The following is a 14797-nucleotide window of genomic DNA, read 5'->3' on the forward strand; positions in this document are numbered from 1 at the left end:
CTCCTTCCTGCCTCTCACACGCTCGCACCCCTTCCTTCCTTCCCTCTCTCGCCGTAGTTTAGAACCTCGCAGCCATTGGAGGGCTCACATGACCCCGGACTGCTCCTGCACGTGATGCGAGGAGGGAAGGGGAGGAGTCACATGGCTCTCTTAGCTCTCTCCCATTTCACAAACATTTTCCCCCCTCCCCACACAATGCGACTGCGCAGTGAGTTTCCTTATCGGTTCATTTCCTGCCCGGTAATATTCTGGTACCAATTCTTCTGGCAGTTCAAGAAGCTGAACCTCAGGGAACAGAAACGATCTAATCTGTCCCTTTTTTTCCCCTTACTTCTTCCCCCTCCTCATTTCCTTCTCCTTTCTCGACAATTCTCAAAATTTACGGCTGCTACATCTGCCCGTCACTCCCCAGCCTGGCGTCTACCGCCAGCCTAGGATGGAATTCCTTCTACGCAGGTGCACCCAGCACCAGGAATAGGTAACAGCGCCCCGCTCACTGAAAGCAGCGCATGCGTAGGCAGAGGTGCCCACGGAGGGAATGAGAAATTCTGAGCCATTGCGCATGTGTAAGAAGAGGTTTGTTTGTGGAGGTTTTTTTCCTCCGGGTTGAGGAATGAGACGAAAGGGAACGTTCTTATCACGTGATTAGGGGCGGGGCTTGTTGGCCCTTAGAATGGGCTAGCACGCGGGGGAGCTGTCATTTCGGGTTGGTGGAAGTGTACAGCGTCCTTGTGTGGGTGCTGCTCTCGGGAATTGCTGGTGTAGGTGGGGCCAGGTAACCTGAGGAGGATGCTCAGGACCTTCTGCCTCTTTCTGGGGCTCTGTCCCCTAAGAAGAAAAAATATATAATTTTTTTCTGTCTTTTTAACAAAATAACGTTTGTTTATTTATTTTTAGAGAGAGAATTTTGTTAACCACGCAGCCCCCTTTTTTTCTCTCTTCCCTTCATTTTGGCCTCTGGCTGAGGTATCTATTCTTTTGTGGAAACATCTGGCACAAAACGTGATCATTTGTTTTTAAGAATCTGATTCTTGTGTTCCCTCCATTCTCTGTCTGGGGTTTCTCTCTTTAAATATATTATGCCATCCTAACAGATTTATCGAAAAATCAATTCTCTCGTGTTTTTATTTAAGAGGAGAGATCAGGAGAAGGAAAGGAAGACAAATCCGGACAAACTTAGGGGTTTCTGCTTCTTATGGTGGTGGTTCTCTTTGATGGCAGAGAACAAAAATCATTTCCTTTCCTAATGCCATTTTAAAAATTCAAACTATTTTTTCTTTTCTTTCCTTTCCTTTCTTTCTTTCTTTCTTTCTTTCTTTCTTTCTTTCTTTCTTTCTTTCTTTCTTTCTTTCTTTCTTGCTGAGGCAATTGGGGTTAAGTGACTTGCCCAGGGTCACACAGTTAGGAAGTGTTAAGTGTCTGAGACCAGATTTTTAAAAAAATTATTATAATTTTTTATTGACAGCATATTCATGGGTAATTTTTCAACATTACCCTTTCAAAAACTTCTGTTCCAACTTTCCCTCTCCTTCTCTCCACCCCCTCCCCTAGATGGCAGGTAGACCAATACATGTTAAAAATGTTAAAGTATATGTTAAATGCAATATATGTATACATATTTATATAGTTATCTTGTTGCACAAGAAAAATCAGATTTAAAAAGAAGGTAAAAATGACCTGGGAAGAAAAACAAAAATGCAAGCAAACAACAACAGAAAGAGTGCAAATGCTATGTTGTGGTCTATACTCATTTCCCAGTGTTCTTTTGCTGGGTGTAGCTGGTTCTGTTTATTATTGATCAATTGGAACTGATTTGGATCCTCTCATTGCTGAAGATAGCCACTTCCATCAGAAATGATTTTCATATAGTATTGTTTTTCAAGTGTATAATGATCTCCTGGTTCTGCTCATTTCACTTAGCATCATTTCATGTAAGTCTCTCCAAGCCTCTCTGTATTCATCCTGCTGGTCATTTCTTACAGAACAATAATATTCCATAATATTCATATACCACAATTTACTCAGCTATTCTCCAATTGATGGGCATCTATTCAGTTTCCAGTTTCTAGGCACTACAAAAAGGACTGCCACAAACATTTTTGCACATACAAATTCCTTTCCCTTCTTTAATATCTCTTTGGGATATAAGCCCAGTAGTAACACTTCTGGATCAAAGGGCATGCACAGTTTGATAATTTTTGGGCATAATTCCAAATTGCTTTCCAGAATGGTTGGATCCATTCACAATTCCACCAGCAATGCATCACTGTCCCAGTTTTCCCACATCTCCTCCAACATTCATCATTATCTTTTCCTGTCATCAGCGAATCTGACAGGTATGTTGTGGTATCTCAGAGTTGTCTTAATTTGCATTTTTCTGATCAATAATGATTTGGAACATCTTTTCTTATGAGTAGAAATAGTTTCAATTTCATCATCCAAAAATTTTCTGTTCATATCCTTTGACCATTTATCAATTGAAGAATGGCTTGATTTCTGAGACCAGATTTGAATTCAGGTACTCCTGACTTCAGAGCTGGTATTCTATCACTATGCCATCTAGCTGCCCTTTAGACTACTTTTTCTGCTAAGGCCACCTTTTTAAGGGAGGGTTGCCCAGGTGGTAGGATCACAGAAGGGAAGTTATTCTTTTTCTTAAAAGGCTTGCACTGATATCTCATTAGTTTCTATCTCCTCATGCATAACAAGTGCTTTATAATTGTTTGAATTGTGAATTGAATTGAACCATAGTTTTTAAACCCCTGGGTTCTTAGAGGTTATGCTGATACCTATCCTATAGAGCCTCAGTGTCCAAACTAATATCAATGTCTTGCATTTGCTTCTTTATAAATTATAGATGAGTACTATCTTGCTTGTAATTTTGTATGACATAAAACTTAAACAAACAAAAATTACATATTTAATCCTAGACTCAATAGGGAGACGCTGGAACTTATTGAGTAGGAGTGAGTGACATGGTCAGCTGACAGCTAGGAAAATCATTTTGTCAGGTGCTAGTGATAGGGTACAGGGGTACACAAACATTAATGCCAAAAATGTATTGGGGTTTTGGTATTCCCCCGTTAAGGTTCAGAAGAAGATTCCAAATGGTTGAGGTCGCAGACCAGTGTTGTGAAGTGTCTCAAAAGAATTTGCAGGCTTGAATCCACCTCAGATCAGGTCAAAGTTTATTGTAATTATAACATCAATTGAAGTGTGCTAAGTTCCAAAAGTATTTAACAAAGAACCAGAAGCAAGAAGGTAAATTTATAGGAAAAAGAGAGTTAAGGTGCTTCATGTCACTGATATGCTCATTTTATGACTTAGAAGTAGAATTGAAGTCATAGAGGTGAAGTTAAAGAGTGGTGTGGTATGCTCCTCATTGTTATCTCAGAAATGTTGTTATTACTAACTAACAGATTGTTATCTGGCAGCTAGCATTGTTTGTGTAACTGCAGCACTCCAAGGCCAAGTAGCCTTAGGCTTGCTCTACATCTTCCCTAGAAACTGCACTCTATCATTCCCCTCTCAGTAGTTTGAACCCCAAATTCATTTGGGACAAAGGGACAAAGATCACATCTTCTGGAACTGCTTCAGGTTGATAAGGGGCGTTGAGCTAGCCCTGCCTAATATGGTCCAGGCTAAGGACAGAAGGCATGTGACTTGAAGATGGTGGCAATAGTATCCAGGTGATGCTGAATGTCAGAATCTGGTATCAGATGATATTCAGGATAAATATCAAAGAACATTTCCTCCAAATCCTTGCTTTGTCTCCTCAAAGAAGTAGTGGCAATGGGTAGAACAATGCCATTATATACACTGAAAGGAGTACTCAGGTGGCCTATGGTGCAAGCACCATAATGTTTAAAAGGCATTAAGCACTGAGTAGAGAGGATGACAGGCAGAGTGGAGATGGTCCTTAATCTTAAAATGCCTCAACCACAAAGCTTTACTTTGTAAAGAGCTGAGCAGGCCAAAATAAGGTATGATCTCCTTTAGCAAAAACTCTGAACCCTTTTGGTCTTGCAAAGGAAGGCTTTTACCCATTTAGTAAGATGTCAACAAAACCCAAAAGCAATTTGAAGCCCCTGCAAGGGGACTTATATGTAAAATCTATCTGAGAACTCTCCCCTAAATATGTATTCCTCTTCCAGATGGGCTTCAGAATGGGATCGGGAGGGGGAGGGGGCAGTTAACCTGATAATAATAGTGTCAAAACTGATCTTTCAGGGCTTCAGCCCTGAGAGCACATACATGACAGGATAAAAGCACCCTTATGTCTGTTTGACAACCAATCATATAGTAACAATTCCATCTCATAGCCAGATTCAGAAATAGTCAGATTTGAAATAAAGAAACAGAACTGGGAAACTGAATCAGAAGGATCTGACTTTGAGCAGAAGCTAAGGTTTTCTTCCCAGCTCTTAACCACTTAAGATGTCCACCTATCACATATCACAGTTCAGGAAGATATCCCTCTGCATTTCTCTGGTGGCTTACTGACTTAATGATCAGGCATTCAAATTCAGAACTCAAAAAGAATATCAGTTAAACTTTCAAGAGATTTTATCTCTAATAGCAAATTCTACTAATCATAGCTTAGGGATAAATAACATTATTTTTAAAAGCTTATCAGGACTTAGGAGATTTTGTTTAACATATTGATTCTTAATAAACACATTCCTTGTTTATAAACTATATATTCTAAACAGACTCATTTCTCAGGGCTGATGATCTAGTTTACCCTTTTTGTTTTAGGAAGAAAACAAGATAATTCTTAAAATTGAGATAGAACAGATTTTAAAATTGATTTTAGTGCATGAGATTCCCTAAATTCTGACTAAATATTCCAGACAAACTGAATTGCCATTTGGTTATTTTCCAATTCTCACAATTGGAGAGATATTTCTCTTTTGTGAGCCAGGAAAGGGTTAAAATGCCAGTTTTTACTGGCAGGCCCCCAGAAGTCTGACTCTAGATAACCCAAAAGCAGGTTCTTTGTAGTAGGCTTTGATTAGAGCTCCTTTAAAGTTATTTTTATTAATATACCTCAAATAACAAATTTCACTAAACTGAGTGTATTTTCTTTCTTTCCTTTTCATCCCTGCATCCACGTATCCCTGCTGCAGTCAGGAAAGGAGGGAAGAAGGAAGAAAGAGAAAGAGATTCTCTTTTTTCTATGCACTAACCACCTAGTCCTGGGGAGGTCTTAATTTATTTGAATTTGCTTCCAAATTATTTTACACACACACACACACACACACACACACACACACACACACACATCATTTATTTCAACATTGACATTGTATATTGGCCACATCTAAAAACCCATGTAAAGTTATCAAATATGAAGCAATTACATACAATATAACAGTTTCATATAGCATTTGTTTTATGCTAAGCACTTTTGTAATCATGTGATCTTCACAATAACCATTACTATTTCTCTTTACAAATAAAAAAACTGGGCAGAGATAAAATAATTTGCCTTAAATTACATAGCTAATACAAATCCACAACTGAAACATAGAATGGTGGGTTTACAAAAGGCAAAGGCTGACTAGCTTTCTCACCTCACACTGCCATGCTGGATGGTGCCAGGGGATCTGGATTCTTCCCAGGAAGTTGCTGGACAGGATCTGCAAAAGGCTGGGGATGCCAGGTACCAGGATCCCTTTGATGGTAATTTCAGGTGTCAGGACTCAGAAAATGCTAATCATGGGACCTTACTCCCATTCCATCCTTACTCCCCCAAAATGAGTTAGGGAGGTATTTGGGCAAAGTTATGTGGGGTCTCTAAGGCTGTTGCTGCTTCCCCTTTTTCCACAGGCAGGGAGGAATTTGAGTTTCCCCACAGTTCTTTAGCATTCTCTTTTCTTAATCTTACCTGACATGAGAGGAGTTAACAAACAGAGGAATTTAGGCTGTATCTATCTTGTTAGCAATCCCCATAACTAAAATGTACTCAGATCTCTGGGGAGTGAAGCATGCTGATCAATCAAGGTTGTGGGTAGAATACCTTATTACTTTCTGGGATGCTTTCCCAAAGGAGCAGAAGGAGATCCCAGACAAGATAGGAATCAAGGAAGGATTAGCAAAAAGATGATATTTATCTCATTTGTTTTTTCTTTTTCTTTTCTTTCAGAATGGGGTAAATTCCTGGAATTATCACTATTGTTTGAGGAATTTTTTGTTGCACTCTTAAAATGACTAGTTGCCAGACTTCTTAATCATTGCTCTCAAAATCTTGAAAATCTGCTAAGAAGTTATTTTAATTTTAATCAGCTAATTAAATTTAATTAGCCCCCTATGGGGGCTGTGAGAGCCTAAGTGATCCTATTGGAATTCAAAGGGGTGCTTTTGACCAGGATTTGTGAATCAAAGGTCCTAGCTTCTTGAATTGATAATGCATCAGCCAGGAGGGGCTGGGAATAATCTGAATCACAAATCAATCAGAAAGACTCACAAATCAGTTTCTTAAAGGGACAACAACCCGCTTCAAGACAACCCAGACAAGCTTTTTCCTAGTTGCTTTAGGTGTCCCAGCTATCTGATTGAGGGAGAAAAAAAAATAGGGGGCTTACCTTGACAAGGAGGGAGTGAAGCCAGGGGAGGCGAGACTTTCCCTGTATGAGTTACCAAATGTTGAGGTTCAGAAAGAGACCTCAAAAGGTTAGGGCCACAGACTGGTGTTGCAAGATATCTTGAAAGAATTTGTAGGCTTAAATTTATCTCCATGTCAAGAGGCAGAGTTTATTGTAGTTGCAACACCAATTGCCCAAAGAAGCAGGCAAAGAACCGGAAGCAAGAAGGTAAATTTATAGGAAAAAGAGAGGTAAGGTGCTTCATGTCACTGATATGCTAATTTTATGACTTAGAGGTAGAATTGAAGAGTAATCCTAGAGGTGGAATTGAAGAGTGTTTTGGGATGCACCCTATTATTATCTCAGAAACTTTGTTATTAAGACCAAACAGATTGTTATCTGGCAGCCAGCATTGTTTGTGGAACTACAACATTCCCAAGACCAGGCGGCCTTACAGTTAAGGCCAGGTAGCCTTAGGATTGCTGCTATATCTCCCCTAGAAGCTGTACCCTATCACTCCCCCATACATCCATCAAATGTTGGAGAGGAATTTGGACTCCAAAAATATATTGGGGTTTTGGCCAGTTGTCTCTTTTTATTTATCTTTTTTTTAATTAAAGCTTTTTATTTACAAAACATTAGCATGGGTAATTTTTCAACATTGACCCTTGCAAAACCTTTTGTCCCAATTTTCCCTTCCTTCCTCCCACCCCATTCCCTAGATGGCATAGTCCAATACATGTTAAATGTGTTAAAATATGTTAAATCCAATATATGTATACATATTTATACAGTTATCTTGTTGCACAAGAAAAATCAGATCAAAGAAAAAAAAAACCTGAGAAAGAAAACCAAATGCAAGCAAACAACAAAAGAAAGAGTGAGAATGCTATGTTGTGATCCATACTCAGTTCCCACAGTTCTTTCTCTGGGTGTAGATAGCTCTCTTCATCACTGAACAATTGGACTGATTTGAATCATCTCATTGTTGAAGAGAACCACATCCATCAGAATTGATCATTGAATAATCTTGTTCTTGCCCTGTATAATGATTTCCTGGTTCTGCTCATTTCATTTACCATCAGTTCATGGAAGTCTCTCCAGGCCTCTCTGAAATCATCTTGTTGGTTGTTTCTTACAGAACAATAATATTCCATAATATTCAAATATCATAATTTATTCAGCCATTCTCCAATTGATGGGCATCTATTCAGTTTCCAGTTTCTTGCCACTAAAAAAAGGGCTGCCACAAACATTTTTGCCCATGTGGGTCCCTTTCCCTCCTTTAAGATCTCTTTGGGATATAAGTCCAGTAGTAACACTTCTGGATCAAAGAGTATGCACAGTTTGATAAGTTTTTGAGCACAGTTCCAAATTACTGTCCAGAATGGTTGGATCCGTTCACAGGTCCACCAACAACGTATCATTGTCCCAGTTTTCCCACATCCCTTCCAGCATTTGTCATTATCCTTTCCTGTCATTTTAGCCAATCTGACAGATGTGTAGTGGTATTTCAGAGTTGTCTTAATTTGTATTTCTCTGATCAGTAATGATTTGGAACACCCTTTCATATGATTACAAATAGTTTCAATTTCTTCATCTGAAAATTATTTGTTCATTTCCTTTGACCATTATCAATTGGAGAATGGCTTGAAATATTATAAATTTGAGTCAGTTCTCTATATATTTTAGAAATGAGGCCTTTATCAGAACCTTTGAATGTAAAAATGTTTTCCTAGTTTATTATTTTCCTTCTGATTTTGTCTGCATTAGTTTTATTTGTACAAAAACTTTTTAACTTAATATAATCAAAATTATCTATTTTGTGATCAATAATGATCTCTAGTTCTTCTTTGGTTGCAAATTCCTTCCTCCTCCACAGATCTGAGAGAGAAACTATCCTATGTTTTTCTAATTTGTTTATAGTATCATTCTTTATGTCTAGATCATAAACCCATTTTGACCTTATCATGGTACATGGTGTTAGGTGTGGGTCAATGCCTAGTTTTTGCCATACTTTCCAATTTTCCCAGAAGTTTTTGTCAAATAGTGAATTCATATCCCAAAAGCTGGGGTCTTTGGGTTTGTCAAATACTAGATTGCTATAGTCATTGACTATTTTGTTTTGTGAACTTAACCTATTCCACTGATCAATTGTTTTATTTCTTAGCCAGTTCCAAATGGTTTTGATGACTACTGCTTTATAATACAGTTTTAGATCTGGTACAGCAATGCCACCTTCATTTGCTTTGCTTTTCTTTAATTCCCTTGAAATTCTTAACCATTCTTCCAGATGAATTTTGTTGTTGTTTTTTTTTTTTTAAGTCAGTAAATAAATAGATAAGGTAGTATTGTCATCTTTATTATATTCTCTTGACCTATCCAACAGCACTTGATATTTTTCTAATTGCTTAGATTTGACTTTATTTGTGTGGAAAGTATTTTGTTCTTTCCCTCCCTTGGCAGATAGATTCCCAAATATTTTATCCTATCGACAGTTATTTTAAATGGAATTTCTCTTTGTATCTCTTGCTGTTGGATTTTGTTAGTGATGTATAAAAATGCTGATGATTTATGTGGATTTATTTTATATCTTGCAACTTTGCTAAAGTTGTGCATTATTTCTAATATTTTTTAGTTGATTCTCTAGCATTCTCTAAGTATACCATAATATCATCTGCAGAGAGTGATAATTTGGTTTCCTCATTACCTACTCTAATTCCTTTAATCTCTTTTTCTTCTCTTATTGCCAAAGCTAGCATTTCTAATATAATATTGAATAGTAATGGTGATAGTGGGAAACCTTGTTCCACCCCAATCTTATTGGGAATGGTTCCAGTTTATCCCCATTACATATGATGCTTGCTGATAGTTTTAAATAGATGCTACTGACTGTTTTAAGGAAAAGTCCATTTATTCCTATGCTCTTTATCTATTTCTGAAAGGGCAGGTTGAGATCTCCCATTATTATAATTTTGCTGTCTATTTCTTCTTACAACTCTCTTAACTTTTCCTTTAGGAATTTAGATGCTACACCACTCGGTGCATGTATGTTTAATATTAATATTGCTTCATTATTTATGGTACTCTTTAGCAAGATATAGTTTCTTTCCTTATCTGTTTTAATTAGATCAATTTTTGTTTTTGCTTGATTCTGAGATCAGGATGACTATCCCTGCTTTTTTTACTTCACCTTAAGCATAATAGATTCTGCTCCAACCATTTATCTTTACTCTGTATGTATTCCTCGGCTGTAAATGTGTTTCTTGTAAACAACATATTGTAGGAATCTGGCTTTTAATCCAGTCTGCTATCAGCTTATGCTTTATGGATGAGTGCACCCCATTCACATTTACAGTTAAAACTACTAATTCTGTATTTCCTGACATCTTATTAACCCCAAACTATACTTTTCTCTTTCATTTTCCCTTTTTCCTCCTCAGTATTTTACTTATGAGCATTCCTTGCCTCAAGCAGTTTTCCCCTTTTAGAGACCTTCCCCCTTACTAATGTCTTTCTCTTACTATTTCTGTTTACCCTTCTATTTAGCCTATCCCTTCCCTTTTTCCCCTTTCCCCTCCCACTTTTCTAAAAGGTGAGAGAAGTTTCTTGGTGAAAGCAAATATGTATAATATTCTTTCTTTGATCCAAACCTGATGAGAGTAAGATTCACACAAAGTCCATTCTCCCTCCCTTCTTTCTCTCAATTATAATAGGTTTTCTTTGCCCCTTCTTGAGATGTAATTTCCCTCATTTTACATCCACTTTCGCCCTTTTTCTGGTACATTCCTTTTTCTAGCTCTAGTTTCTTTTTCATATTATAACAATAAAATCAAATTATACATACACTCTCTATGTATACCCATAACAGAAATACAGTTCTCAAGAGTTTTTTTCTTTTTTACCTTTTTATGCTTCTCTTGAGTTCTATATTTGGAGATCAGATTTTTTGTTTAGCTCTGGTCTTTTCATCAGAAATAAATGGAATTCACCTGTTTCATTAAATGTCTATCTTCTTCTCTGAAAGAAAATGCTCAGTTTAGCAGGGTAATTTATTCTTGGCTGCATTCCAAATTCCTTTGCCTTTTAGAATATCAGATTCCAGGCCTTTCAATCCTTTAAAGTAGAAGCTTCTAGGTTCTGGGTATTCCTTATTGTGGCTCCTCAGTATTTGTATTTTTTTTTTTTCTGGCTGCTTCTAATATTTTTTTCTTGGTCCGATAGTTCTAAAATTTAGCCATGCTATTCCTTGGAGTTTTAATTTTGGGTGTCTCAATGTATCTTAAAAGAATTTGTAGGCTTAGACCTCCAAATCAAAAGGCAAACATATTATTATTATGCTATCGACTGGCATGCTAAATTCCAAAAGTGAGTTAGCTATTTAATAAGGGGAAAGATATTATTAGGTAGACAAATCTATTGAACTTGCTACCCCAAGACACACAGTTGCTTATGAATCCAGAAGGCCTTGAGAACTAAATTCCTAAAAACAAACAAAAAAATGTGGAGGAGGGGAGTAAAGAATGAGTTTAGCTAGGGGATTACATCATAGACTGGTAAACTAACCCTAAACAGAATTAGGATCCTAGTAGGAATTAGCAAGGAAGTTAGAGGTACCTGGAGGTTTTTTTTATAAGAGAGAAATATGGGCATTGACACTGTAACTTGACCCACTAATTGGATACCTTAATTGTAGAATTTATCAGTTTCAGGAATTCAGCAAGAAATGAAAGGCCTACTTACAAAAGATCCTCTTAAAGAGATAACCCTATTAGTGCTCTTCCCTCTTTGTCTCAGGGAGTAGAGACTGTACTGTAGTACATTTAGGCTGTACTTTAGGCTATTCCAGTCAATACCCACCTAACTACCTAGGACCAAGCCACCCATCTCTAGCACATAGTAGATGTTTAATAAAGTAACTTTGGAGTGCTTAATGATTAAAAAACAAAAATAGACACTTGATAAAACACCAAGAAAAAAAATGATTGGGAATGGATTAGAGAGAGGGGAGAGATCAATCTGGGAAGCCAGTTAGGTTATATGAATGCTCCAGGTAGAAGATGACCTAATGTGGCATTTAGAGTAAAGAGAAGGGACAGGTGAAGTAGATGTAGTAGAAGAAACAATACTTGGACGTTAATTTTGTGGACCAGGATTTTTATGTTGCAACCTATTCATGCCTGTTCATCCATGCATCCATGGATTTATACATGTATCTGTGCACACAATCCATGTTAATGCATTCAGAGTAAAAAGGGGGAAGGTCTCAATCTCAAATGCAGAGTCTATTCTTGGAGGGGTCTGTTACTGTCTTGAGATGAGCTGGGGTCTGAGAGTGGATATATAACAATGGAGTGGGAAGGCTGAGTTTTTAAACTGTACATGCTATGTAGTTACAAACGGCTCTCAAGGGGGTGAAGCCCAGCTCAAAACGGGGGAGTGACTTAGTGTGGAAATGTGATGAATGAAGGTAGGTGTGTTTATACTGAGGAGAAAAAACGTTATGATTAACTATCACAGGGATGAAGAAATTTGACCCTTATGATCCTTACGTTATCCCTTTCTCTTCAGTGGACACAGCCCCCAGCTTTGGGTTTGACTTCCTTATTGTAGAAGGCCACAAATCTGAGTTAAAATTCCGAATCTGCCACATTTTACCCATCTTCCCCTCTGAGGTTGTTTACTCATCTGTAAAATTAGAGAGTTGAACTAAATTACCTTAGGATTTATTTTAGCTCTAATTTCTGTTCCCATAACCTGGGAAAGTTGGAGGCTTGAGGGATTCAGACTTCAGTAATAAATTTTTCCATATTTTCTCTGGCCTTAGAACTTATAAGCAATGTTTTCTTTAAGGCCTAGAAAATAAGTAAAATAAATTTTCTCCTCAAGGTAGAAATTACCATTTCTATTAAAGAACAGAGAATAAGAGACAAGCAAATATTAGATTTATCATCGAAACTGATTAATGTATTTTATGTCAACAAGAAGGTTCATCTTTAATTTTTAACAAGAGAAGGAAGTAAAACTTTACAGATAAAAAGCCAGATCTTTGTAAGTATAACTGTTCAGAATTCTCCAAGATTAATGATCTCAGAGTTGTCTTAATTTGCATTTCTCTGATCAATAATGATTTGGAACACTCTTTCATATGAGTGGTAATAGTTTCAATTTCATCCTCTGAAAATTGTCTGTTCATATCCTTTGACCATTTATCAATTGGAGAATGGCTTGATTTCTTATAAATTTGAGTCAGTTCTCTATATATTTTGGAAATGAGGCCTTTATCAGAACCTTTAACTGTGAAAATGTTTTCCCAGTTTGTTGCTTCCCTTCTAATCTTGTTTGCATTAGTTTTATTTGTACAAATATATGAATAAAAAGTTTTTAAAATAATAAATGTAATCAAAGTTCATCAGTAGTCTTCAGTCTCTTTAGAAGTCAACTCAGCTATTTTCTCAAGAGCTTAAGCAGCTTGTAATAAAGTGAATATTGTTTAACTTTTTCAGCATCATTATGAATAAATGTTGTAATATAAATGAATAGAAGTAGAAGATGATTTACATGTAGGGTCTTTGATTAGTTGACTGTTGCCAGTAATCTTACCTTCTCCTTCAAGAGACAAACTGAAAGCATCTTCTTACTTGTTTCTGAAAATAGGTTAGTAAACCTACTTAAGGTACAAACCAACTAGCAAAATACAGATGGAAGTAATACTGATAATGACAAAAAGTGAAAACCTAAATAAATTTTTAGATTCCCTTGGATTCAATAATAGGATTGGCTTCAGGAAATGTCAGAAATTTTAGAAGGGAGAAAATTTTCCCTATATTCAATGTTGAGACACTTTATTATAATGCTATGATAAGTTTTTGATTCTCTAGTTAGAATATAAGAGAAAGCATGCCAGAGTGAAGCAAGAAATCTGGATTCCAGTCCTTGCTCTTCTCTAATTAGCTGTATGATTTTGGATAATTTTTTTACCTTTTAGATTTCAATAAATATTGGTTTAATAACCCTGTCTTATTATAAGAAAGGCACCAGTGAACAAAAATTCATTGATCTACAAGGTGCCGATGACTACTCCCACCTTCTCCTTCTTCTCAAGGATATCCTGAAAAATGTGTCTTCCACAATTAGTAGTGGTGGATAGGTATTTAAAGTGTATAATTTGAGGTTGAAGTGATATTATCATTTTATTAAGTGCTAACAAAGTGCCAGGCCCTGTGGGAATACAAAGATAAAAATGAAGCAGTAGGTGCCTTTAGAGAAATTTCATTCTGTTAGTGTAGATAATATAGAACATATATAAATGTATATAAAATAAGTACAAAATTCTTTTTCTAGGAGGAGGATATCAGCAGCTAGGGAGATTTGGAAAGATCTCATGTAGCTGGGGCACCTGAATTGAATTTTAAAAGAAACAGGATTTTAAGGTACATGTAAATGAGGAGGAATGCAGTGCTTTATATGCATTAGACCATTTGAACCTTATATGAGAAAGTCTATGAGAAAGATACTACAGTATAATGATCTGAAAAGCAGAAAGGTTAAGAGATTTGCTCATGTTCACTTTTCTCTTCCTGCTTAGCTTTTTTATCACTTCCATGAAATTAGTTACCATCTTTGCTTGATTCCTTGTTTATCTAGGCCTAATCTCTTTCCTCAGCACCAGTCCAGCATTATTAATTGCCTGTTGGATATTTCAATGACAATCCATAGGTTTTTCAAACTCAACGGGTTCAAAACAGAATTTGTTATCTTTACCTCCAAATTCTCCTTTTTTCAAAACTTCTCTGTATTGCCTAGACTGCCAGATTTGCCCCCTCAACTCTTCTCTCAATTATTTCACATATCTAATCACTTACCAAATCTTCCTTCCTTCTCCTTCCATAATCTTTTTATAGGCATTCCCCTTGCACAGCCACCATCCTGGTTCATGCCTTCATCACCTCATGTATGAACCACTGCATTAGTTTCCTAATTGCTCTCCATGTTTCAAATCTTTTAATATTCAAATTCATATCTATATAGATGTCAAAGTGATTTTTTTAAAGCATATGTCTGATTTTCTTAAAGCACTAAATAAATTCCATTGGCTCTCTATTACTCACAGGATCAAATATAGAAGTCTTTGACATTTAAATCTCATTTTACAACTTGTACTACTTTTTATATCCTGCTATTTTCTATGAATAACATAATGCGGCCAT

The 14797-nt window shown here is 36.6% G+C and overlaps 1 protein-coding gene across 1 annotated transcript in view; it reads left to right on the top strand.

Moving 5' to 3' along the window:
• The first annotated feature begins 229 nt into the window (after window positions 1-229).
• The window catches only part of SLC35A5 (solute carrier family 35 member A5), a 49060-nt gene continuing 34492 nt past the window's right edge, over window positions 230-14797 (top strand). The window contains exon 1 of the mRNA XM_051985289.1: window positions 230-478. The gene's annotated coding sequence lies outside the window, so the exon portion shown is untranslated. The remainder of the gene's footprint in view (window positions 479-14797) is intronic.

This window comes from Antechinus flavipes, chromosome 3 (genome assembly GCF_016432865.1).
Source record: "Antechinus flavipes isolate AdamAnt ecotype Samford, QLD, Australia chromosome 3, AdamAnt_v2, whole genome shotgun sequence".
Lineage (NCBI taxonomy): Eukaryota > Metazoa > Chordata > Mammalia > Dasyuromorphia > Dasyuridae > Antechinus > Antechinus flavipes.